This window comes from Lichenostomus cassidix, chromosome 4A, assembly GCF_008360975.1.
Source record: "Lichenostomus cassidix isolate B80296 chromosome 4A, HeHo_3.0, whole genome shotgun sequence".
Lineage (NCBI taxonomy): Eukaryota > Metazoa > Chordata > Aves > Passeriformes > Meliphagidae > Lichenostomus > Lichenostomus cassidix.
Genome location: NC_139485.1, coordinates 1,347,344 through 1,374,330, shown reverse-complemented (window position 1 = coordinate 1,374,330; position 26,987 = coordinate 1,347,344). Strand labels below are relative to the sequence as shown.

General features: G+C 49.9%; 2 long non-coding RNA genes across 4 annotated transcripts in view; one reads left to right on the top strand and one right to left on the bottom strand.

Annotated features, from left to right (window-relative positions):
• The window catches only part of LOC146437246 (uncharacterized), a 103,368-nt gene that overhangs the window by 41,563 nt on the left and 34,818 nt on the right, over positions 1–26,987 (bottom strand). The gene's annotated exons all lie outside the window — the stretch shown is intronic.
• On the top strand, positions 21,951–26,342 carry LOC146437250 (uncharacterized). 3 transcript variants are annotated; one of them, XR_014852155.1, is made up of 2 exons: positions 21,951–22,072; positions 23,429–26,342. It is a non-coding gene; the product is annotated as an uncharacterized LOC146437250 (long non-coding RNA). The 3 variants fall into 3 exon arrangements; XR_014852153.1 differs by lacking the exon at positions 21,951–22,072 and adding an exon at positions 22,175–22,277; XR_014852154.1 differs by lacking the exon at positions 21,951–22,072 and adding an exon at positions 22,175–23,169.

Sequence of the window (26,987 nt, the reverse complement as noted above, 5' to 3'; positions counted from 1 at the left end):
CCAGCCACCCCTGGGGAGGGAATGATGGACATCCTGTGAGGGAAGGATGAAATATGGGAAATATCTCCCATCAACCTCGACAGTCCTGCTCTGAAAGATGGGTTTGGTTGAATATTTCTCCTCCTGACAGAGGGGATTCCTGCTCCATCTCCAGAGCTCCCTTCCACCCCAACCCTTCTGTCATTCTGTGATGATTCAGGGAATTAATGAGGGAATTAATACATTAATAAGAGAAGACATTTCCCATTTTCCCAATTGAAACATTTAAGCAGCCTGGCAGAGTGTGATGATCCCGAGCACAGAGGTGGTGCTGGGTTTGTGACTGGGCTTGGTGATCTGGAATTTCCAAATTTAATGACTCGATGACCATGCCAGGCTGACGTGGAATAAACACCTGGATTTCTGTGCCATTCCTGCTCCTGGCTTCATTTGTTCAGAGCCAAGGCTGGACTCCCCTGCTGGCCCTGACTGCTGTAGGCTCCAGCCCAGCTCTGAGCATCTGGCTTTGTTTTTCTCCTCCTGGTTCATCTTTCCTGGGAAGGCTGAGGAAAAGCAGTCCCAAGGTGGGCAGTGGCTGCACAGATCCAATCTGCCTCAGCACTGAGGTTGGATCAGGCTCATCCCAGCACGGAGACAAGACAATCCCCTTAAATAATTGAAGTGGAATTAAGGTCAGGCCTCTCCCATTTAGTGCTTTTCAACTCCCCTGCCACTGATTTCCCAGCTCTTGGCAGGGAAATGACACTTTTCCAGGTTTAGCATTTGTTCTGCTTGGTGCCAGGGGCTCCCAGCAGCTCTGGCAGACCCCAAGTTGCTGGTGCAGCAGGAATAGCATCCCTTGTTTCCATGGAGACCAGAGTGAAGGGATAAATAAATGTGCCTGGGAACAGGCACCAGGATAGCACAGGGGAGCCATGGCCTGGCTGTGGGGTTAGCCAGGGATGAGGGCTCAGTGCTGTCCCCATCCCTGTCCCCATGTCCCCAGAGCTGTGGGGTGACTTCAGCAGCCACAGGGGATGGAGAGCAAACCCCAAGTCCAACCCCAACACCAGCCCCAAGCCAGGGGTTGTTCTGCACCACAGCTGCCCATGGAGACCTAGGGTGGTGGATTGGAGCAGCCTGGTCAGTGGCAGTGTCCCTGCCCATGGCAGGGTGGGGCTGGATGGTTGCCTTCCCACCCTAACCAGTCTGGGACACAACAGGAACATTCCATGGAGCTGCTGGACAGAGTCCAGAGGAGGCCTTGGAGCTGCTCCAGGGCTGGAGCTCCTCTGGAGCCAGGCTGGGAGAGCTGGGAATGTTCACCTGGAGAGGAGAAGGATCCAGGGAGAGCTCAGAGCTCCTGCCAGTGCCTAAAGGGGATCCAGGAGAGCTGAAGAGGGACTGGGGACAAGGGCTGGAGGGACAGGACACAGGGAATGGCTTCCCAGTGCCAGAGGGCAGGGATGGATGGGATATTGGGAAGGAATTCCTGGCTGGGAGGGTGGGGAGGCCCTGCAACAGAATTCCCAGAGAAGCTGTGGCTTTCTCTGGATCCCTGGAAGTGTCCAAGGCCAGGCTGGATGAGGCTTGGAGCAACCTGGGATGGTGGAAGGTGTCCCTGCCATGGCAGGGCTGGAATGAGATGGGCTTCAAGGTCCTTCCAACCCAACCCAAACCATTCCATGACTCTGTGACTCCACCCTTGCTGCAGTGCCCTGACAGGGCAGGATGGGATTTGTTTTGGGAATGATGGGGTTTGTTTTGGGAAGGGACAGGGGTTATTTTGGGGTGTACTCAGTGTCACTGACCAACACTGAAGAGCCTGAGCTGGGTGAGGTTCATTCACCTCACCCCAGTGAAACATCCCTGTTGCTTTCCCTCCCTTGGCTGATGGAATTGCAGCCAGGAAAGCTCATGTTTGGCTCCCAGTGCTATTTCTGAGCTGCTGTGTGGCCTTGAGAGATCATTTCTCCTTCCTCTGCTGTGCTTTACCCGTGAGGGATGAGTAAGGACTGCTGATCCAGGGGGTCTCCCAAAACTGCCCTAACAAGGAAAATAGGAGTCTGATCTCAGACTGCTCCTTTTGATTTGCTGCTTAGAGAAGCTGTTCTCAGAATAAATGACTTTTCTGGTCAGAGGATTCAATCTGACCTCACCCTGCAGTGAATAATTTCTCACACAGCAGAGCAGGTGAATTTTGTCAGATCAAACACCACTGGGGAAGGTTGGGCTAGGTGAAGGTTTGGCTCAGTCCAAGAATTCTCACCTCCAGTGAAACAAAAAGCTGAGCCCAGCTCAGAGGGCTGGGATGGTTCAGCTTGAAAATAGATTAAAATTTCAATTCAGAACTCCCAGACTGGGAGGGAACACTTGGAGCTACATCAGCTCTGCCCTGTAAGCTCCTCACTGTGCCATCAGCTCCTTGTGTCCATGCAGTAATTCCCCCAAACACCTCATTCCTCTAGGAGCAGGCAGACCTTTCCAGGCCTTGTCATTCCTCACTGCTTGAATCACTCTCTCCTTATCTCCTTTGGCTCTGCTGGGGCAGCCAGGCAATTTTCCAAGGCTGTGAGCACAGCACTGGGGAGGAATCCCTGCCTGGCATTGATGCTGAGGCTGGAGCTGCTCTCTCCTGTCATTTATCCATGCTCCAGCAGTCACTTTGCTGCCTCATCCTGCTCAGATTTGGGGTTGGATGGCAATTTGGGGAATTCTGGCTTTCCCTTTTTGAAGGCACAGCTGCTTGTTTGGGTTCTTGTGGGATCAAACCAAAGGCTCCTGGTGCTTCCCTCCCTCCTGTTAAATACCCCTTGGTTTGTGTTCCAGTTCCAGAGGTGGCTGCATCCCATGGAGTTTGGAGCTGCAGTGGAGCTGTGGGGGAAGGATTGGCAGAGCAGGAGAACCTCCTTCCCTCTCCTCTCCTTCCAGATCCAGAGGGATGGATGTCCTGAGGGCTGGGCTGAGCCATGTCCTGCTTTATGGGCTCCAGCCCTGCTGGCTTGATGGTGCTCATGGGACATGAGCCTGGGGGCTGAAGGGACCACAAACCATGGCTCTCCCAAATTCTGCATCCCAGGTTTACCCTATTCCATTGTCTGAGCAGTTCTGGGTCACTGGGAACACTGAGGGAATGCTTCTTCCTCTCTCCTGCTTCTTCCTCTCTCCTGCTTCTTCCTCTCTCCTGCTTCTTCCCTTCAACGTTTGCCAGCTTTAGCTGCAGGGTTCCTCCTAGTGAGCTCTGATTAACCATCACTCCTGAATGCCATGGGGGAAACACCAGAATTGTCCTTGAACTCTCATCTCTGCTGTTTCTGCTCCAATGGGACTGGAGATGTGATTGGAAAGGACAAGGAACAAGATATAAGAGGTAGAAGAAATATGAGATCAAAGGAACTGCTGTGTCCTTTCTGGATCCTGTTTGACATCCTGATTATCCTCAGGAAGGAAGGACCATCCTGGAGAGCCCCAGAGGAGGAGGATCAGGAGATTCCTGCCCATGTGGAGGGGATGGATGTGAGTGAATTCAGGCTCATCTTGGCACAGTCCTGCTGAAATCCCACAGGGACACCTTCCACTGTCCCAGGTTGCTCCAAACCCCATCCAGCCTGGCCTGGGACACTTGCAGGGACCCAGGGGCAGCCACAGCTTCTCTGGGCAGATGCCTCATCACCCATCACTACCAGCCTTTTTTCAGTGCTGGAGCATTTGGCTGCAGCCTCTGTGGAGATCCTTCGTGGGATTCCAGGAGGGATTGTATCCTTTGGGAAAGTGCAGTGATTCATCTGCCAACGATCTGAGGAGAGGGAAGCATCCCAATTCCTGTCCAGCTCAAAGCCAGGCAGTGCAGAATTCCTGCTGCTTTTTCCCTTGGGAACAAGGACTCCAGCAGTCTTTGCTGGAAGGAAAGGAGGATGCAGCCCTGTTGGGGATTCCCCAGGGATTTGGGGGAATTTCAGCAGCTTCTGCCCAGGAGAAGCAGGGAATTGGTGCTTGTAACCCTGGATTGAGAGTGCACGGAGGGAATTCCAGCCCCTGGTGATCCTGGAGCTGAGCCAGGCCAGAGGAACAGCCTGGCTGAGGTGGAGGAGCTGGGGAGGAGGCACAGGGATCAGGGGGAAATAAACACCAGGAGGGGACACAGTGAGTCCTGTTCCCAGCACTGAGGGGATTCCTGGGAGGATTTGGAACAGTTCTTTCATTTAGGTGTCACTTTTCTCGGAAACCTGACTTCTTACTGCTGCCAAAGCAGTTTTGGGGCAGCCCTGAAGCCCTCAGAGAGCATGCAGTGAGGTGGCTCTGCTGGCTCACCTTCAGCTCTAATACAGGAATTCATTCAGAATTGTACATCCTATTTCCTCTGCTGAAAAAGCAGTGCTGGTGCTAAAACAGCTGTGAAATGCTTCGGGTTCTGTGGCTGGAAAAGGACTGAGATGTGCTGCTCTCCTGTTTTCAGGTTTTCAAATAGAACATCCCTGAGCACTGCCAAGGTCAACTGCCTGCTCAGAGCCAGGCTTTCCAGGAGGAAATTATTTTGATGGACTCAAATTGGCAGCTGTCTGGGTGTGTGGGTGAGCACTGCTCTCTCTTCCAGCTGGATTTTCCCAGGTGGCCAGGCTGGAGCAGAGCTGAGCTCACAGAAGCCTCTGGGGCTCTGTTGTTTGAGGTGTCCCTGCAGACAGAGCAGTTAGAGGTGCTCACAGATACATCCAAATATGAAATGGTTCATTATTTCTCATTTAGATAAGGCTCAAAACTGCATTCACAAACTCAATCCACAATAATATTCACCTATAATTTGGATTTCATCACCCCAGGCCCAGCTGGCTTCTGCCCCAGGGTGTTTTACACCAGGGTTTGACTGATTTGGACACCAAGGGACACATTTAGGACAATAATTCATCACCTCTGAGTCCCATAAGAGGATGAGGTTGTGCTTAGGGACAAGTGGAAGCAACCAAGGAGCTGAGTCTTTCAGTGGATCAGAGTTTTGGGATGGTATGGTCAAGGTCCTTCCCCTAAAATCATCACCTGAACTGTGAGTTCACCTGAGGGGGCATTGAAAAGGGAGCAGTGGCATCCAATCTGTGTCCAGCAGGAACTGTTCCCCAGCAGGAATTGTTCCCCATCAGGAATTGTTCTCCATCAGGAATTGTTCCCCATCAGGAATTGTTCTCCAGCAGGAATTGTTCCCCATCTGGAATTGTTCTCCAGCAGGAATTGTTCCCCAGCAGGAACTGTTCCCCCAGGCTGAGGGGTGGCTGCACAGAGCTCTGTGTGGGTGACAATCCCCATACAGGTGAGGTTCTCACATTTCCACCTGCAAATCTGTCCTTGAGCTGCAGGATTTTCCTTGCTCAATTCTCCCAATCCCATTCAATCTTAGGACAATCTGGTTTTGGGGGAGAAGGAGGCAATTTCAGGACAAATGTTTTTCTGTCTAAAGCAGGTGAGTGTGGAAAGGTTTCTGTAGAGCTTTCTTTCCCTGGAAGGTTGGGAGTGCTCAGACATCTTCGTGTGAGCAGCTGTGGGGACATTCCAGGTGGTTGTGTTCAGGAGCTCTGGGATTGAATCCAGAGCTGGGAAGGGTCTGGAGCACCAGGAGCAGCTGAAGGAGCTGGGAAAGGAGCTCAGCCTGGAGCAAAGGAGGCTCAGGGGGACCTTGTGGCTCTGCACAGCTGCTGCCAGGAGGGGACAGCCGGGGGGTCAGGCTGTGCTCCAGGGAACAGGGACAGGAGGAGAGGGAACAGCCTCAGGCTGGGCAGGGGAGGCTCAGGTTGGGCATTAAGAAAAATTCCTTCCTGCAAAGGTTTGTCCAGCCCTGGCAGAGCTGCCCAGGCCAGGGGTGGAGTCCTCATCCCTGGAAATGCCAAAAAAATGTGTAGATGTGGCACTTGATGTGGTCAGTGGTGAACACAGTGGTGCTGCTGGTTGGATTTGAGGATCTCAGAGCTCTTCTCCAACCTGGACAATTCCATGATTCCATTCCCTGTTCCTGCAGCTCATCCTGGAGTCTCCGCTGGATCATCAGCAGGGCTCAGCCCAGAGAATTTGGGCAGCAGGGTGACAGAAATTCCAGGCAGGGATTGTCCTGATTCTCCAGACCCCCCAAATCTGCTGCCTCGCCTCTGATTCAGCAATAACCTGCAGTTGGGTGAAGCTTTTCAGAATTCCTTCCCTGCCTCGGTGTCCTGCTCCACTAAAATATTGCCAAGTGGAGCCCAGCAGAGCTGCACTTCCCATCAGCACCTCCCTGCTTCTCGGGATGTTTGAGGCAGAAAGGATGCAACAAACAGAATTGGCTCCAAAGAGAATTAATGCTGAGGAATGCAGGTGGGAATCACTCCAGGAAAAAGGAAGGGAAGGCAGAGGGATGCAATTCCAGCCTCTCCAAGGGCTGGGATGGCCATGGGCACATTTACCATCCCCATTTAACCCAGACAGGATTGCTCCTTTGGCTCCTGCTGCCAGGAGCAGGAGGAACAGCTTAATTAGTTTAAACAGTGAATGGTTTAATTAGCTTAAAGAGACTGGATCAATAGCTGGTTAAACAAACAATTGGATCCCTGTTTCCAAGCTTGGATGTAGTTTGGGCTCCTTCTGGGAGGTTGCTGGCAATTTGGCAGGGATCAGTGATGCTGAGAATGTGGTTTTTGTATGGGTTTGGGGCTTTTACTCCTCTTCACGTGGCTGCTTTCTCTTGTTCCATGGCAAACAGGAGGGAAAGAGCAACCACAGAAGGAACTCCACCCTTGCTGCTTAAAGACATGGATTGGGAAGGGAACAGGCTGCAGGGAATTGGGATGGAAATGGAGATATCACAGGTATTGTCATCCCAATCAGTCCATCAGTGCTGGGGAGCTGTTGAAGCCCCGGGCAATGATGAATGAGGATGCACATCAAGGAGCTGCTGGTGGCTCTTTCCCTGCCTGGCTGGCACTGCAGGCAGCTGGAGCAGCTTTGCCAGAGGCTGTGGATAGCATGGATCACAGGGATGCAATCAGGAGCCTCAGCCTGCTGGCCATTCCTTTGCTCTCCCTTATCCTGATTTCCCAGCCTCAGAGCCCATCTGAGATGCTCTTCAGCAAATCCAGCTCAAGTTTCTGAGCCCTTAGAAATCCGGGCAACTTTCATGTCTGCTCTCAGATTTGGGATTTCAAGCCAGCCTTATCAAAGCACCCCGTGAGCAGGCAGGCCCTGAATGCCAGCAGGGATCTGATAGAGGAGGGAGCTGACATCCTGAAGAGACCCTTTGAAATCCTGCTCGGGATTGATTGGTATTTAAATCCTGCTTGCCACTGATTTGTATTCAGGCCATAATGAAGCCCAGAGCTCTCTGCCAGGGAAATATCAAACTGCTCCTCTGCTTTATCATCCTCAGGCCTTTCCCAGCTCAGACACTCATGGAAAACAGCTGTGTTCCCTGAATTTGGAGAAAAGAGCAGGTTTTTATCCAGAGTGGAATGCTAACATGGCATTTATGGGGATATTCCAGAAGCTTCCAGCAAGGCAAGAAAACTCTGTGTGTTCTAACAGGAAAACTCTGTGTGTTCTAATAGAAAACTCTGTATGTTCTAACAGGAAAGCTCTGTGTGTTCTAATAAGAAAACTCTGTGTGTTCTAATAGAAAACTCTGTGTGTTCTAACAGGAAAACTCTGTGTGTATTTTCATTCTTTCATGCCTTTTGTGGGGGTTTTCCTTCTTTTTGGAAGCTTGGAATCTCTTTACTTGCCTTTCCAGCCTCCCCAAGGAGCAGGGAATTCTCCTCCCGTGGCTTGTTTGATGCTGATTTAAGAACACATATTTAGGGTCTGCACATTTTTGTGGGTTGTTGTGCTCTGTGGGCTTTTCCAAGAGGATGCAGTGCACTTCCAGCCTTGAATTCCCGAAATTCTGGCTTCCTTGCTTTCTGAGTTACCTGAGGCTGGAGGCATTTCTGCTGCAGCAGAGCAGGGAACAGAGGGACAGAATTCCTGACCCACTTGGGACACAAGGAGAGATGCCAGGAAAAGGCAGATCCATGGCTGAAGCAGGGAAAGGAGAGGGAAAACACATTGCCAAATTTAAAATCCAGCTGATTGGACCTCCTGCACATTTGCTGAGTGTCCAACACAGGTGGAGAGCAAACAGAATTTCCCCTGGGGATTTTCCCTCCGTGGGAATGGTGGTGTTGGATTTGTTCCCTGGGCAGGACTGGCAGCACAAGCAGAGCTGCTCCAAGGATCAAAATAATGGATAAATTCCTTTGGATCCTCCTCTCCACAGTCCCTACATCGATTAATCAGCTTTGCAGAGCTCATTAATGGTTTGACAGAAGAACTGCATGGAAAGCAACTCCAATTCCCACAGCAAAATTCCTGACTGAGGGAAGCAACCTTGAGTTCTTCCTTTTCCTGTAAAACCTAGGAAATCTGGGGAAATCACAGCTTGAAAAGAGCTGCTTCCTTGCCATTGGATTCAAAGAGAAATGGAGAGAGACTCGAGGAACTTTTGAGATTAAAAGCTGCTGATAAAATTGAAATGGGTCTTTCAGCCCCTTTTTTGTGTTTTATTTAGGATGCAAGGGAAGGAAGGGCTGGATAACTCTGGGATTAGGGAGCAGCACAGCTGAGGTCCCAGATTTCAAGGCCAGGTAGTGGCAAGAGCAAAACATTAATATGGAGTTTGTCTTTAAAATCCAAAGCTTTGAAAATTAGCACTGGAATTTGAAACTCTCATTAATTCAGCACTTTACAGAGCAGCCTAAAGCTTTGTTAGGTTTTCAGCTCAAGGAAACTTTGCTTTTCATGGGGCCATAAAGAGATTTTTTTCTGGCTTTTTAAAGCTGTTTTCTCTAAGAAAATCCTTTCCATTGTCAATCCATCCTCCCTCTGAAGGTGGCATTGCAATCTACCTCAAATAAAAAAAAAAAAGCCCTGGGAAAAAGATCTCTTATCTCCCAGATGGAGAATGGGATGGAGGAATAATAAAAGTGAAAGTGATTCACCAGGGCTGATGACAAAAATCCGTGATGGAATCGAGATTAGGATCTTAATCTGCTTCTTCCTTCCACCTTTCCCCAGATCTGGGGGAGAATCCAGGATCCCTGAAAGCGAAGCTGCAGCATCTCCCAGGAACTTCAAATGCAACAAAAATTCCCCCAGCTCTGCCCAAAAGAGGAATATTGGCTTTCAAATGGTCCTTTTGCCACAGGGATGGAATTAGGGATCATCTAAAACACATCTGAGGACCAGCAGAGGGAAAAGCAGCTAAATTTGGGGTGTGAAATGTCCCAAGGAAGATTGGGGGAGCAGAGGGGAAGGGAAGAATCCTCTTCATTCCCTGATTATCCCTGAGCTTGGTGCTCCTCCCAAAAAAAGGAGAAAAAAATAAAGAGGGAATTGGTGCCTGCAGGGAGGGGCTCAGCAAAGGGTACAGGGGGCTCAGTGCCAGCAGCTCCAATAATTTAATTAATTCTTTAATTCATGTTTTCATGCCTTGATGCCCAACCACAAAATGTTTGTAGGGTGAGGGATGTGCTAAAGGCACAAACAGCAGGATGGTGAATCCATGATTTCCACCCCAGGAGAGAATCCTGAGTTATTCCTTGCTAATCCCAGCACTAATCAAGCCAAATATTTTCCAGTATTCCCAGGATATTGACAGGAAGTGTCTGTTTGCCCTGCAGACAGGGAGAGTGTGGAACAATCCCTGGGGCTGCAGAGGAGAAATCTCCCTTTGGAAAATCCAGCTGGGAAATTCCTTTGGAAAACCCAGCTGGGATGTTGTTCCATCCCTGGCCAAGCAGCACCAGGTACAGGTAAGAAGGAAAAATCCCAGAATCCTGGAATTTTGAAGGTTGGAAAAGCCCTTCAGGATCATCAAGTCAATCAGCACCAGCATGGTCACCACTAATCCATGTCCCCAAGTGCCACATCCATGAGGTTTTTGAACACTTCCAGGGATTGGATTTCACCACTCCTGTCTGTTCCAATGCTTTACAACTCTTTCTGTGAAAATTCCCAATGTCTAATCCAAACCTCCCCTGGCACAACTTGAGGCCAAAAAGGGAGAATTTGGAGAGGAATTCCCTTTAACTGTGACACCCCACAGGAAAATCTGCAGCCTGTGGATTTCACAGCAGGTTTGCTTTAAAATTGACTATTTCATCCCTATTATCCATTAAATTCCTGCAGGTAACAGTCAGGAGGTAGAGATTCATGAAATCACTCAATGATTTTGTGGCATAATTTTTTAATTGATGGAAATTATCATTAGGGACTATTTGGGGCTCTGAGGTTTGGCATTGCCAGCAGAGAAACTGAGGCACATTCCAGGATTCCCAAGACAGGAATGGAGTTTCCAAGGCTTCTCTGGACAGATTTTAGCAAATCTTGAAGGGAAAGCTGAAGGAAATGGCAGAGCAGGGAGGGGAAAAGCTGCAGAGGAGCAGGAAGGGACAGGGAGAGGGAGCTGAGGTTTGGAGAGGGAATGGAAGAGAGAACAGCAGGAGCTGAGTGTGGGAGCAAATGAAATTTTGGGAATGGTAAAAGCTGGGAAAGGCTGGGAAAAGTGGGTGGGGGAAGGAGGAAGGGGTTCAGGGCATTTGCTGCAGGAGCTGCTCTGCTGGCAGCCCCTCAACCCCAGCTTTGCCCATCCAGCCTCCCAAATCCCAGTGCAGCCTCCAGGGATTTGCTCTGTTCCTTCACCTCGGAATTCTCCAGAGGCACCAGAGGCAGCAAAGGCCTGAAAGAACAGCTCCTTTCAATTGAAACTTCCTCTCTCCCAGCTCCACAGCCTTTCCAGCATTATCCTGGAGCCTCATTTAGTGAGGAAACTCTGCATTTAATCCCAGCCCTGTTAGGGAAGCAGCTCAGCAGGAAATCAGCTGGAAATCAGGGGATGGAAAATAAACTTACTAACAAAGCTCTGCTTGTCCTTCCAGCCCCGAGATGCTGAGCAGCTTTTGGTTTAACAAGCAGGAGTTGGGAGATTTGGGATGACACTCCTTTTTTGTCCCTGTCTCCTGCCATGGATCCCCTGCAGGGTGGTTCCAAGCAGGAAAATAAATGGGATATTGCAGGCAGAGCTCACAGCCAGCTCAGCCTTTGGCCTGACAAACCTCATGCCAGAGAAAACTAAACTCGTTTTTTCCCAGCCCTGGAACTTTGGGGTTGGGAATGGCAGCAATAAAAGCAGGACAAGGCCCTGGGGATGCTGTTCCCTCCTCAGTTTGGCCTTTTATCTGCCAAGGCTCAGGATGTGGCTGTCTCCAATTTCAGGCAGCTCTTCATGCCTGGTGGTTTTTGGAGCTCCATTTCTGGGACAATTGGTGACAAGTGGTGACTGCTGGGGACAGGAGCTGTGAGCAGTGGCAGCAAAGCCCTGATAAGCACCATTTTCGGAAGGTTTGCAACTCCTCTGGGTCTTTTTTCCCCCTAAGGATGTGGTGAAATCTGGGTCCAGTTTGGGGTTGGAAATTGGGTATCCTGATCCCCAGATCTCTGCTTACACCTTTTGTCTTTTTTTTTTCTTCATTTTTCCTCAGTACATAATAAATACAATAATAGAAAATCCATCAATCAATCAATCAATCAAATAAATGGGAAAATCCAAAGGTAAATGCTTTGCTGAGGCTGCTGAATTCCTAAATAACCTCCCAGGCTCTCAGGGGTCCAGCAGCCCTTAAGGGCTTCTCATTTCTTATTTTTCCGTGTTTTTTGTTCTAACATTCCGACCTGCCTCAGGTTTTGGGCCTCACATCAAAGAGCAGGTGAGGGTTATTTGGGACACAACTGGTGTAGAAAACATCCATGGTTTGGGAGCCAGAACTCCCTGGGAGTTTGTTGGGGTAAAAGTAGCAGGATTTTTGGCTTTGGGTGGCCAAGGAACACCAGGGATGGCAGCAAAACCCCCCAGAGCACAAGGGAGCACTGGGATGGTTTGGAACCTGGAAACAATTAAATCCAGGGGCAGAGCAGATTTTATTTCCTCGTGTAAATAAAGCTAAAAATGAGGTTTTTATTTCCCCCAAGCAAATGACCCAGCAGATTAAAGCTAATTGCAGGTCAGCAGCAAGGGATGGAAAAGAAAGGCTAAATTCTGAGGTCAAGAACTCAGAAATTAGGGGACAATAAATTACTGCTTCTCAGAAATGTGAATTTATTTTATGTGTGTGATAGAACACAACTTTGAGGTGGTTTAGGATCTCATTTAGGATCAGGAGTGACTCACATTGACAAAATTTGAGCCTAAAAGGAGAAAAGGCAAAACTTTTCCTTTTCTGGCCAGGTTTTGCTCCTCACCATCTCCCTGTAACATTTTAAAGGTCATGTTTGTGCATCTCCTGTGTTTCTCCATCCCTCGGATTGAGAGCTGCAATATTGGATGTTTATTTTCCTTGTCGCTTTTATCAGCTTCAGTTTCTGGGTTCACTTTTGATGATTCTGGGGTGCCTCTAATTGATGTTGTGCAAAGGTTTCAGGGACCACTAAAATGTCCTAAAAATGCCTATGGCATTTCTGAAACACTTCCTTGGGGTTCCATTGCTTTTCTGAAGGGATAAATATTCCAATGTGGCTTTTTTAAACTGTGCAGAATTTTAGTTGTCACTGGCAGCAAGGATTAAACCACCAGAGTTCAGCTCTGTCTTCAGAGTGAGCAGGGACTGAAGGATATTGAAGGATTTCCTTGTTTCTGTGGGTATAAAATCCTCGGAAAATACAACCCAGCAGCTCTTGCTCAGCAGAACTGCACAGAAGTTGCTCTCCAACCCTTGATTTGTGGGGCTGTGAAACAAGGAGAATGCAGAATTTGAGAGGGGCTCAGCAATTCCTGTCCTGGAGCTGCTTTGTCCCCAGCAAATCCTGGATTTTACAGCACAGCAACCCCAAAATGCCCCAAGAAAGCAAAGCAGGGGAAGAGCTCGGATTAATTTCTCCCCCAGGTGGAGGTCTAAGGCTGTCCAGGTGACTCCAGCTTGTCCTGAGCTGAGCAAAGGTGCAGTGAAATGGCCTGAAATCAGTTCTGTCCTCAAGGCTGGGCTCAACTACCTGCCAGGTGTAGCTGGGCTTGGTTTTCCTGCAGGACAGATTGATTGAAGGTCCCAGAGGAGATAAGCCAGGCTTAAATCTGTGTGGGGAGCCAGAGCCAGAGCTGCCAGGTGCTCCTGGCAGGAATGGCTTTAGTTCCAGCTGTGCCTGGAGGTGATGAATGAGTGGGAAATGCAGATTAGCACAGGCAGGGATGGGAGGAGAAGCTGATTTATTGCTCCCTCTATTTTAGAATTGATTTATTGCCCCCCTATTTTAGAATTTATTTATTTCCCCTCTCTTTTAGGATTGATTTATTTCCCCCTTGGTTTCAGTGGATCAGCTCAGCTTGGAACAAACTCCAGGTAAGAAGGAGGAGCAGGAATATCTCTGAGCACATCCCAGGAGTGCTGGGGATGTCCTCTGGGCATTGTGCACATCCAGGGAACCTCTGGCTCTGTTTTCCCCAGGCCTGGGGGTTGTTTTTCACCCCAACCCTACCCAGTCATTCATTTATCACCTATTTTATTGACTGAGGCAGCTCTTTGGAATTTTAATTCCATGCTGACTTCTCTCTTTATCCCCACAGGAGGAGGGAACAGAAGGGATTCAGTCCTGGACCCATCTCAGGGTATCTTTACTACATTTTCCTCTTTTGTCAAACTGTTCTTTTTCCCCAGTTTCTCATCTTATATGTTTGAAACTGAAGCTATTTATAGCCTTTCCTTTTCCTTGCTTGTATCTAAACATATTTTAGGGCTGCTCGAAGGGTTAAGGAAACACACAGACATTCCCTTCTGGGGAAAATGGGGAAACACATCACAGCCTCCTGCTCTTTGCTTTCCTCACAGTCACAGCCACACACATTTTGTCATTATTTTCTGGTCATGGTGGGGAAACAGAATGAAAATAGGCAAAAAGGAGGAAATCAATATGCTCCAAACCCATTTTTTTATTAAGTTATTTAATAAGGCCATGAGAGCTGGCAGTTGTAGGAGAAGAAGGTATATGTATAATAAATGTTTTAAAAAAACACCTCCAGCAGTTCCTTGGACAATTAAACCTGCAGTTGTATTTATTACATCCTTCATTTCCTCATTTGCATCTCATCCAGGGAGGGTTTTCATCATCCTAGGAAACAATTGGGGTTTTGCTTCCCTGGCCAACACAGCTAAGGGACTGTATATGGAAATGTAAATTACATCAATATAAATTATATAAATAGTAAAAATATAAATTATATAAATAAACTAGCCACAGTCTGTGGGTGTTTCACAAGGGAATCTCCACTCTGGGATGCAGAAGAAGTGCAGGATTTGGCATCTCTGGGGAGTTCCAGCAGGGTCAGTGCAGGTGAGTGAACTCCAGGGATGTGGCCAGTGTGTTCCCAGCTGGATGAATTCCTTCTCTGTGCTCCCCTCCTGCCACTGCCATGGAAACAGTGGAATGGAAGGAATGGCTGGTGGTTGTTGATTCCCACTGAACCTTCAGAGTTCACCCTGTGGGTCAAAGAGTGACAGAACCACGGAATTCCAGCCTGGCTTGGGTTGGAAGGACCTTAAAGCTCATCCTGTCCCACCCCTGGCATGGCAGGGACACCTTCAGTGATGAATCCATTTGGGAGCAGGGTGAGGGAGCACGAGAATCATCTTCCAGGGCCTAGAGGGGCTCCAGGAGAGCTGCAGAGGGACTGGGGACAGGGGATGGAGGGACAGGGCACAGGGAATGGCTTCCCACTGCCAGAGGGAAGAGATGGAAGATTGGGAAGGAATTGTTCCCTGGGAGGGTAGGGAGGCCCTGGAAGAGATTCCCAGAGATGCAGTGGCTGTTCCTGGATCCCTGGAAGTGTCCAAGGCCAGGCTGCAGCAACCTGGCATAGTGGAAGGTGTTCCTGGAAGGTTCTGGAAAGAACACAAATGGTTTACTTTGTTCTGGGCTTGAGGCATTTTGTGAAGCCAGCAAGACAAATCCCACAGAAGTCAGAATTAACAATAAGAGAATTCTGTAAATGGGAATTCTCTGGCCAATTCTCTGTGAATTTTACAGCCAGATCCTGCTGTAAAACATGGAAATTTCACTGGAATCACTCCTGCTTTACCCTCAGGTGCCAGAATTTGGCCCAAAGAGCCTGGCAGGGGCTGCTGGGTCAGTTTTCTGGAGGTGAATGGAGCTGTCATGCTGTGCAATCAGCCCCAGATAACACTGCCTGCACTCTGGGACTGATTGCTCCAGCAGGACTGATGGAATTCCACAGCAGCTCCCTGGCCAAGGAAGAGCTGAATTCCTTGGCAGGATAATGGGGAGGAGAAAGGCAGGAGGGTGAAGCCTGGCAGGTTTCTTTGACCAGAAGAGTGCCAGATAAATGCAGAGAAACAAAATCCCCTCAAGAACCATAAATAAGGAACTAAATCCTCACTCCAGGTCTGTCTGCCCAGAGCTGTGCTGGTGTGTGTTTGAAAGCCAAACTCCATCCTCCAAACATCAAAACAGTTTGAGAACCTCGAGCCATGAGCTGGTGAAGAACACAGAAATGACGTTATTGGAGTTCTGCTAATTCCATCTCGTGCCATTATCCTGTTAAATTTGGGGGAAAGGATCGGTAAAAGATGGGAGTTCTTAAGGGGGAGAGTGTTTGTGTGGGTTTATTGTTGCTGGGGTTTTAAGTGTTATGGATGATGTTGGTAAATGCATAATAAGTGGAAAGTGCTTTTACTTCTTCCCCTGCAGCTTTTCCAATTATTAAAATCCAGAGGTTACGATGGAATTTGTTTAAATCTCTCCTGAGGAATGCAGAAGGAACTATTCCAAATGACTCAGAGCTGCTCAGTTTGGAGGAGCTTTTCAGAGAGGTTTAGGAGTGTCTGGGTGAATCCAGGAAGGCAAAGCATGGGAAGAGCTTAATTAATGAGCTGCTAATTGCAAATTTAGGGATCAGGACCAGGAATTTTGGCCATTTGCTGGAAACTGCCTCTCCTTGATTCCCTCTTACCTCCATGGGAGATGGTTTATCCAGAGGATGAGGCTGGAACAGCCCCCTGGATCAGCAAACCCTGGGCTGTTTGTTACTCTGATTTCAGATTCCAAACCAAAAGGTGTTGCTGGGATAAGCAGGTGTGATTCCATTGGTGGGGAAAGGTCAAAGATCAGTGGGAATCAGCCCAGGAGAATCTGGGTATAAGAGAGCTCCTTTAGCATCATCACACCTTTTTTGGAAACCCAGCCCTCCTTCTCTACCCCTAAAAACAAACCAGAGCCTCCAAACAGAAACATTCCTGGAGCTGGTTTGGGACAGGACTTCAGGATGGTGAGGAAAACTAATGGGATTTATAACAGAATCCCAGAATCCCAGACTGGTTTGGGTTGGAAGGACCTTAAAGCTCATCCAGTGCCACCCCTGCCATGGCAGGGACACCTTCCACTGTCCCAGGTTGCTCCAAGCCCTGTCCAGCCTGGCCTTGGACACTTGCAGGGATCCAGGGGCAGCCACAGCTTGTCTGGGCAAAGGATCTGAAGGTCTCAGCTGAGATGGAGAGAACTGGGCTCAGGGAGAACAGAAGGGATTTGATGGCAGCGAACATTCCTTGCCTTTGGAGGTGAGGGATAGACAAAGGGAGAAATGAGCGAGGAGGAGAAAGTGCAAAAATCCCAAATCGCCAGAACAGGGTCAGGAGGGGGAGGCTTGAAGCAAACCCTTGGAGCCGAGGAGCCTCCCATTCCTGTTCCCCCAGCATCCAGGCAGATTCCCATGTGCCAGCCACCCCAGCCAGGGCTGGAATTCCCGAGGCTGGGAAGTGCTCCCGACCCTGCTTAACCCTGAGCAGTCTGGATGGGACACAAGGTAAGGCTGAGGGAGAGAGCTGTCCCAGTTTAACAGCAGTCTGACTGGGGTGTAACTGGAGCAGGGGAGCCAGGAATGTGCCAGACACTGGAATACACACCAGGGCTGCCGAGGTTGAAATCTTTCCCTTTTTTCCTCCCCTAGACTTTCCTATACCCAGTGAAACCCAGATGACATTTAGCCCAACTTTTGGCTCCAACCCCTGGATGGCTGGGGGAGCTCCATAAGGAATTCTCTCTCATCCCTTCACCTCCAAGCTCATTTCCCCCTCTGGTTCAGCCACAGCACTTTTTAAAATTAAGAACTTTAACTAAGAACTTTATGGATGAAGCCAGCTGGAATTACACATGGAACCTTCTGGTACAGGGCCCACAGCACCTATGGACATGGGACAGGTAAGCAGGATCTCCCAGCATATTTTGCATCCCAAAAATCCCAAGGTTCAACCCTCCAATACTGCATTTTAGAAATCTAGCCCTGAGATGACAAAAATAGCTGGTTGTAGGAAGATTCCTGCATGGGAGAATCCCAACACAGACCTGCAGGGTACCTGCAGCTCCTGAAGCCTCTGGCAGCTGCTCCAGACATGTTTCCAGGTGTTTCATGGCATTGCAGGACATTTTTGCTGTGCTGTCCTTTCTTGAACAGAAGTCTGGGCTGCCCTGGACATTGTGCATATTTGGTAACTGCAAGTCCCTGTGTCTGGCAGTTTGGGGTGGGGTTATTCCCTTGAATCCTTGCTGTGATTCCTGGGGATGCTCCCTGCAGGGCCCCAGACACGTGGGAGCACAAGGGAATCCCAAAATTCTCTCTGGGCAGGTTCCATCGTTCCTTCTGACCCCAAAGTGATGTGCAGAGATCAGGAGGGAGTGCCAGGAGCCTCCCCACAGCCCTGAGTCCCTGCACAGTCCCTGGACAGTCCTTTTCCTCCAGGGAATTTGGGAGATGCCAGCAGTGAACCCCCTGAATTCCTGATTTCACCTCACCCAGGTTGGTTAAGACACAAATGCCCTGAATAGGATTTTCTAAGAATAATCCTGATTCATGCAAGTCAGCCCACTTGTATTTCAGGGTTTTTTTGTTGGAAGGAAACACCAGAGGGATTTTTAGCTCACACAAAGCAGTTCTCACACACTGGGAAGGTGATGCTGGAGCCTGGACTCTTGTTCCAGGGGATGTTTGCAGACCTAACTCAGTGTCAGGGAATATTTTACAGGATTTGCTCCCCATTTCTGGCAGATTTTCCCATGAGACAGCACTTTGATGAGTGAGAACTTGCATTTTCCAGTAAAACTTTGTGGATGGGTCTGAGAGTTTTGGTCCTCAGCAAAGAGGGTGGAGTTTGAACCCCTGATAATCAGTTTGTGGTTTTAAAGATAAATGTGAACCACATGAAGAGATTTGACCTAAAGGGTGGTGGGGAATTCCCTGTCCAAGAATCAAAGCTTAAATATGGAATTCACTGCTTCCAAGAAGTCCTGAGGTGTGTATTAAACAGCAATAGTGTGCTAAGGTATTTCCTTAAGGAAAAAGAGGACAGAGAAAGAGAAAAGAGATTGGAAAGAAAAAGGGAAAGGGATGAGAAAGAGAAAGGGAAAGAGGTGGAAAAGAGAAAGAGAAAGATGGGAAAGAGAAAGGGAAAGAGATGGAAAAGAGAAAGAGAAAGGAAAAGATGGGAAAGAGAAAGGGAAAGAGATGGAAAAGAGAAAGAGAAAGGAAAAGATGGGAAAGAGAAAGAGAAAGGAAAAGATGGGAAAGAGAAAGGGAAAGAGATGGAAAAGAGAAAGAGAAAGAGATGGAAAAGAGAAAGAGAAAGGGAAAGATGGGAAAGAGAAAGGGAAAGAGATGGAAAAGAGAAAGAGAAAGGGAAAGATGGGAAAGAGAAAGGGAAAGAGATGGAAAAGAGAAAGAGAAAGGGAAAGATGGGAAAGAGAAAGGGAAAGAGATGGAAAAGAGAAAGAGAAAGGGAAAGATGGGAAAGAGAAAGGGAAAGAGATGGAAAAGAGAAAGAGAAAGGAAAAGAAGGGAAAGAGAAAGGGAAAGAGATGGAAAAGAGAAAGAGAAAGGGAAAGATGGGAAAGAGAAAGGGAAAGAGATGGAAAAGAGAAAGAGAAAGGGAAAGATGGCAAAGAGAAAGGGAAAGAGATGGAAAAGAGAAAGGGAAAGATGGAAAAATTAGACGTAAAAGTAAAATTAAAACAAAAAATAAATATAAAACAGAAAAATAAAAAAAGAAAAAGAGAAAGAGGAAAATAAATTGAAAAAGAAGGTGATAAAAATTGATGCTTAAATATTATAGAATCTCATTTAAATGAAATTAGAAGTTTGTGTTTGCTCTAGAGATGCAACCAAGGGTAACAAAGAGTGCCATGTGACATGAGTGGGACAGGATTTTCTGAGTGATCCCAAACGAACTGGATAAAATCATGGAGCAGACAGACAGTTTAGGAGGCCCTTGATATCACCAGAAACTCTTCCAGAGGGAGGAAAGATTCCTGCCTAATTCAGCCTTCCAGCCATGGGGATGTCGTGAGGTGTCACTGGCCCAGCTCTGTTCTGGGCTGTGGGATTGGGTAGAACCAGCCCTGCAGCACCTGGGGACTCTCTGGAAAAGGGATTTTCCCTAAATCCACTAAATGCCCCGAGTCCAGCTGTGCAGGGCAGCTCCTGCAAAGCTTGTTCTTTCTGCTGCCTGTGCTCATTCCCACCTTGCAAAAACCCTTCCCGGACCCACCGCCCTCCTTCCAGGTCTGATCCCCGCTGTTTTCCCGGAGACAGGGATGGGAATTAGCCATTTTTTCCCCATTTCCTGCTCGGCAGTCCCAGAACCGTGAGGTGTCGCACACAGTCCTGCACTGCCTGCAGCGGGGAGACCTCTGGCTGCCACTGCGGGAATTCCTGCTCTTCCCAGAGAGGATGGATGGATGGATGGATGGATGGATGGATGGATCCAGGTGCTGATCCCTGTGCTGAAAGCCACATCTGGGAGATACAGCCTGCTCCAGTGGAGAACGTTTGTAAACGTAAGGGATTTGTGTGAGCTTTCCTACCTCTCCCAAATATTCCATTCTACAGGGGCAGGGGATTATTTCTCCAAGTCTAATTTTTTATTCCATTTTTTCTCATTTTCTCCCGAGGTGCTGCTAATCTGTAACCAGTGGAGGTAACCAGAGGAAGGACTTAGCCTCTGAAGGACACCCAGGATTGCCTCCTTGGGAAGTGGAGGAGCTCCAGGTCCAGCTGCTTCTCCCTTGGTCTGTTCCCAAATTTGCCATTTAACTTCAGCCACCTCCAGAGGTGTGTGACACACCTGTCCCACAGCTCCTCCTGCTCTCACTGCCTGCAAAAGGACAGCACTTCCCATCCCTGTGCTCCCACCCCGCTCCCTTTGGATTCCTCTCTCAGATGCTTCTTTTTAGACCTCACCCCAGACAAACCAACCCAAATTAACCCCATGGCACTCAGGCAGTTTCTCTCACACTCGTCCTTCCCAGGGGATTATCCTGCAAAACCAGTGCTGAGGCTGGATATCCTGTCAGGTGAGCACATCCCCACACCTCAGCTGGGACAGATGGAGCCACTCCACCTTGCTCAGAGCCTCATCTCAGTCTCACTGAAGCCTCCTTCCCTTCAGGGCTCTTTATTTGTAGGGGTTTGTTCAATTATTGTGTTGTTTTTTAACCTCACCCTACCCTCCCTTCTGCTTTTCCATCAGCTTGGTAATTAAAGATGGTAATTAAAGCACATGTTCTCTGGGCTGGAATTACACATTTCCCTGTCCCTGGGCAAGGCCCAAAGGGTTGAGTTGTTTCTTCTCAGCATCCTCTCTGGCTTTTCCCAATGCTTTTTTTTTTTTTCCCAGGCTATTCTTTGGGGTTAAAAATTGGCTGGTGACCAGCTCAGGGAGTGGTGGGAATGGTGGGAATGGTGCCATATCCAGCTGGGAACAGCCTGGTGTCCCCCAGGGATCAGTGCTGGGCCCAGCCCTGTTCAATATCTTTATTGATGGCCTGGATTAGGGGGTCGAGAGCACTCTCAGTAAATTCCCCCAGGTGGCATCAAGTTGGGTGGGATGTGGATCTGCTGGAGGGCAGGAGGGCTCTGCAGTGGGATCAGGACAGGCTGGATCCATGGGATGAGAGCAGCAATGTGAGGAGCAATGAGGCCAAGTGCAGGGTGCTGCCTTTGGGTCGCCATGGAACATTCCAGGCTGGGGGCAGAGGGGCTGGAAAACAGGGAAAGGCCCTAGGGGTGCTGGTGACAGTGTCTGGATGCGATCCAGGTGTGCCCAGGTGGGCAAAGCCAAGGGTTCCTGGGCTGTGCCAGCCTGGGGTGGCAGCAGAGCAGGGCAGTGCCTGTCCCTTGTGCTGCCACTGCTGGGGCACTGTGAGTGCTGGGACAGCTCTGGGACCCTCGTGGAGAAAAGACATGGAGGGGCTGGAGAGTGTCCAGGGAAGGGAACAGAGCTGGGGAAGGGGCTGGAGCACCAGGAGAGGCTGAAGGAGCTGGGAAAGGAGCTCAGCCTGGAGCAAAGGAGGCTCAGGGGGACCTTGTGGCTCTGCACAACTGCTGACCGGAGGGGACAGCTGGGGGGTCAGGCTGTGCTCCAGGGAACAGGGACAGGAGGAGAGGGAACAGCCTCAGGCTGGGCCAGGGGAGGGGCAGGGTGGATATCAGCAGGAATTCCTTCCTGGAAAGGTTGGTCAGGCTTTGGCAGGAGCTGCCCAGGGAGGTTTGGAGTGCCCATCCTTGGAGGTGTCCAAGGAAAGCCTGGACATGGCGCTCAGTGCTCTGGGCTGGTGACAAGGTGCGGATGGCTCACCGGCTGCACTCGCTGAGCCCAGAGCGCCTTTCCAGCCCCGGCGATCCCTCACGGAACACGAGGAGAACGCAGAGCGCAGAGCCGCTCAGCCCGCCTCACGGGCACCCACCGCCGCCGCCAGGGGGCGCCAGCAGCCGCGCGCCTCACGCACGCGCAGCGCCCGCTCCCCTGTCCACCGCCCTGTCCCGCCCCGCCCGGGCCGCCTCAGACACAGCGCGGCTGGCAGAGGGGCTGCGCTGCCCGGCCGGCAACACGGCGGGCACCGGGGGCAGTAGGAACACCGGGAACACAGCGGGCACCGGCAGCGGCGGCGGCAGCCTTCAGCAAGCCGGAAGCAGCGCTGCTCCAGCCGCGGCATTGCGCATGCGAGGGTCAGAAGCGCCCAATGGCGGCGGGCGGCGCGGCGGTGACGTCACCGGGCTGTGAGGGTGTCCCGCTGTGGGGAGAGGCGCTGAGGGAGCGGGGCGTTCGGGTGCGGGACTCGGGCCGGGGGTCGGGATCACACCGGGGGTCGGGGGCCTTTGGGGGCCTTTGGGAGGGTCAGAGCAACGAGTCTGCAGCTCTGGGTGACAAATCTTCCTTGAGGGACGTCCCGGGGGAGAGGCTGGCGCTGTGCTGGTGACGCTGGTGAGTTTGCCAGCACGGATCCGGTTGGAGAGGCGGCTGCGCTCTGTGGGAGCCCCGCAGGTGGAGGCAGCAGCAGAAGGGCAGAAACCTTGTCCCACATCCCCTGCGAAGCGCAGCAGTTGGAGGCGGTCAGGGGAGGAGTGCTCCAGGCTGTGATTTATCCCTGGATGAGTTTCCCCACAGCGCTGGGGCTGTGCTTTCCCGCTGGCTGGCAGCTGCTCTCACTCTCCCAGCATGGAGAGAAGGAACACCTCCAGCCCTGCCCTGATTTGGAGTGAATATTGTTCTGATTTACAGCTGGATGCACGGCTGAGGGTTAAAGCACACAGTCCCCGGTGGCGTGCAGGGCTCGACAAGCTCATTAGCAGCTCTGAATGCAAGCTCCACTTGCCACGTGTAATCCTGACAGCTTCTAGAAAGGATTCTGTGGCCTTCAAAGCAGGAGATAAAGACAGGAATGGCACAGGAAACAAGGATGATTAGAGCTGAGCAGAGCTGGGGAGACAGACAGCAAAGGCATGCCCGGCTTTCCAAGCAGAGCTGAGAACAGAAGGGGAATCTCCGAGTGGAGCTGGGGGATCCCTGTGACAAGGCTCCCTCCTGTGCAACACCTCTGATCATTCCCTGATTTCCCCTGCACACAGTCCTTGATCATTTGGAGTCACTGCAGACAGGACATGAAACAGCTGAAAGGGGGATTACTGAGATCGCGAAGCACCAGAGGAGTTTCTGTCAGCCTGAGCTCCCTGCAAAGCTCTGTGACATCCAGATATTCTTAGGGAATGCTCTGCCTCCAGTGACAGACCTGAGCCTGATATCAAGTGGCCCTGGGGAGGTGGATTTCAGTCTGAGTCACTGAGCTCACCCTCACCAAGGCACAGCTCAGGTGCAGGTGAGCTCTGTGCTGCTGCTGAAAGCTCTCAGGACCTTAGGAAAGGATTTTCCATCTGGTTTGTCACAATGTCTGTGCAGCAAATCCCTTTGGGATTGTTAAACTCCTGGTTATAATTCAGTGCAGTTTAAGGAGCCCCATCTGTTACCAGCCTGCAATCACAAACTGAACTCTTCAGAGATGTGAAATTCTGATGCTCTCTCAGGGCTGTTTATCTCAAATTTTGTGATTTTTTTTTCCTTGATTTGCCTCCTCACAGGGCCCTGTCACCTGCCAGATGAAATGGAGCAGCCTGGCCACTGCCAGCCTGGGGCATGGATCAGTCCCTGTCCTTGTGCAGGTGCCATCCTGTGCGATCCTCTCCTGGAATCCTGCTCCCACCCTCTTGGAAATACTCCTGCTAACTCTGCAGGTGCTCCTGGCCTCCTGACCCACGCTGGGTGCCACAGGAGGAAGATCTTGGAGCTCTTTTCCAACCTTAAACTTTCCAAACTCATCCAACCTGGATAAGCCAAACAGTGCCCCGGGGAATCTCATGTGGTTTAACAAGGCCAGGTGCTGCTGCTGCAGCCCCTGGGATGAATCCAGGCTGGGATGAGCACATAGAGCAGCCCTGGGAGAAGGATTTGGCCCCATCCAGAACCCCCCAAGCCCGGGGCTGAGCCCCCAGCATGAGCAGCAGGAAAAGGGAGGGATTCTGCCCCTCTCAGGTGAGACCCCACCTCAGAGGTGAGCTGCCCCAGCCCTGGGGAACAGCACAGGAAGGAGCTGGAGCTGCTGGGGAGAGTCCAGAGGAGGCACCAGCATGAGCAGAGGGATGGAGCAGCTCTGCTGGGAGAAAAGGCTGGGAGATCTGGGATTGTTCAGCGTGGAGAGGAGAAGCTTTGGGCTGACCTCACTGTGGCCTTGCAGTGCCTGAAGGAGCCAACAGGAAAGATGGAGAGAGAGGATTTGGAATAGACGGAGGGGCAGGACACAGGGAATGGCTTCCCACTGCCAGAGGGCAGGTTTAGATGGGATATTGGGAAGGAATTGTTCCCTGTGAGGGTGGGCAGGCCCTGGCACAGAGTGCCCAGAGAAACTGTGGCTGCATCTGGATCCCTGGAAGTGTCCAAGGCCAGGCTGGACAGGGCTTGGATCACCCTGGGACGGTGGAAGGTGTCCCTGCCATGGCAGGGAATGGGATGAGGTTTAAGATCCCTCCCACCCAAACCAGTCTGGGATTCTGTAATTAATGGTTTTGTGCTAATTACCTACAGCAGCACTGGCACAAAGACTTCACCCCATCAGCCCACCTCACTTCCTTCAGAGGATTTTGCTGTTGACCTGAAGATTGGGACATTCTAAGGACTGAGTGCTGCACAGTGCACTGCTTCCCTGGATTTAAATAAAATATATTGATCCCCTTTAGTCAGGATGGGGGCAAGGGGACAAAAGAAGGCCTGGCTGATTATTTCTCTGCTTTCAAAATTGCACACAGCTCTAAAAGTGTCTTATTTCCCTTGGCATGGATAGGTGAGAACACTGAAACCTCTTTGTGCTTGCATGAAACACCTTCCAGCTCATTTTGTGTCTGTCTTTTACATAAAAGCAGATGAAAACCTTCAGTGTGTGCAGAAAGCCCTGCAGTGAAGGCAGCCAGAGCCTTGGAACAAAGTCTCGTGGCATTTGCTGAGGCCTGAGCACAGCTTTTATCAGAGAGCAGTGATCCCAGGCTGCTCTTTGGACACATTTTACACAAAATGTTTGGTCTTTCTGCCAGCTCAGTTTGGGGTATTTTCATCTCAACACTGACAATTCTGTGAGGTCACTGATTTATTTCAGTGCAGTGCCTGCAGTACTGGAGCCAATTAAACAATACCTGGTGATGAAGCTATTTTAGTCATGTGGACTGGGAGCACAATTAGAAAACTGGATATTTTTGGGAGTGAGCACATCTTCCTGCCTGCCTTCCTGTGCTGCTGCTAAAGATGATGGGAGTGCTGGTGCCTTTATCTTTTTATCTCTGTGCAAACAGCCCTAAATCCAAAATCCAGGGCAGTTTGTCAAGGAAAGAGTGGAGCTACACCTCTTCTAGCTCTTTATTGTCTGCCACAATCATAAAAACAAGAGTTTGAAGTGCTCAGTGCATTGCAGTTGTCTCCTGGAGTGTGGGGTTATCTCTGCACAGCCCCTGAGCTGCCCTTTTTACAGCTTTTGGGTTGGGAAGTGAAAATTTGGCCAATAAAACTTCAAAAATGAACAACTTGAGTGTAGAGGATCTGTGAGCAGGAGGCTCTTGCTGAACAAGGCCAGCTCAGAGCAGCTGCTGGCAGCGAGTGAATGCTGGCATTGTGCAATTCACTCACAAACTGAGTTCCAGAATTGGGGACAAGTTTCTCTCCTACAGGAACATCAGGGAATTAGAAGGATTTTATCAGAATATTCTCACTTTGTACCATTTTCTTCAAAAATCTGCTTTAAAAATAGAGGAGAGGTCCAGAAGGAAGGGGGGTGGGAGAGAAAAAAAAACATTCTCTTCCCCCTTCACAGCTAATCACACTTTGAATTTTTTCCTGCATAATTGGGTTATCTGAGAGTTCAGCAAGAGGAGCAAAGAGGTGAAATAGCTCCAAATTCTGGTGGACCTTGGCACAGTTTTAGGGGACACAAAGTCGTTGTCACAGCTGCTCCTGGGATGTTTTGCATTAATATAAAATGAACATACCCAAAGTCAGACAAAACTCTGCGATTTGAGGTTCAGGCTCTGACCGGGATCTTGTGCTGATGTTTGAAATACTAAGAGAAAATGTTTGTGACACTCCAATACAGAAAGGAATTGGGGGTGGCTGTTTCCTTGATATCTTTAAAGGAGAGATGTATTCTAAGGTCTGTGTAGGTTCTTAAAATCCTTAAGGAATGGGGGAAAAACAGCTTAAAGCAGCATAAAAACTTGGAATCCTGTGGGACAACCACTGCCATTCCCACCCATTAAACAGTTAAAGGTCTTCCTCCCTGAGTGAAAAATTCTGGAGCATTTTCTTCTGTACAATTTCTGCTTTTTCAATTAAGCCAGGAGTCATTTCCTTGCCTGAGGAGGAGGGAGAGGAGGCTCCTGGCAAGTCCCTACCTGCAACTGGCTGTGGATCTGTCAGGTTGGCCAATTAAAATAAATGGAAATAAATGAAAATAAATGAAGATAAATGAAAATAAATTCCAATTCCTGCTGGGGCTGCCCAGCTGGTCTTGAAGAGGCCAGGAGGGTCCTGGTAGACTCCAGCCCTGGGCCAGGAATGTGCACTGAGGTGTTGGGAGCACATCCAGGATGGGATCAGCACTGCTGGGATGCCTGGAGTGCTGTATCCTGGTCTGGGCTTTCCATGGAGGGAAAACAGGGACCCAAAGGAGTGGCTGCAATGTCTGCTGGGAGCTGGGAATATGTCCTGGAGCACTCAGTGTCTCTCAATCCCTGCTGCTGGAGAGGAGGTGGCTCCAGCCCCTTGGGAGTGATGGGAACCAGCTGAGATCCAGGAATTGCCACCTAAACAGGAACAGCAGTGAGTGGGATCAGTGGGATGGCCAGAGGGGAACATCCTTGGGGATCCATCCTCCATCCATCATCCATCATCCATCATCCATCCATCCATCCATCCATCATCCATCCATCCATCATCCATCCATCCATCCATCCATCATCCATCCATCCATCCATCCATCCATCCATCCATCCATCATCCATCCATCCATCCATCCATCATCCATCCATCCATCCATCCATCCATCCATCCATCCATCCATCATCCATCCAGAGCCCTGCACCGTGCTGGGAGCAGGGCTTG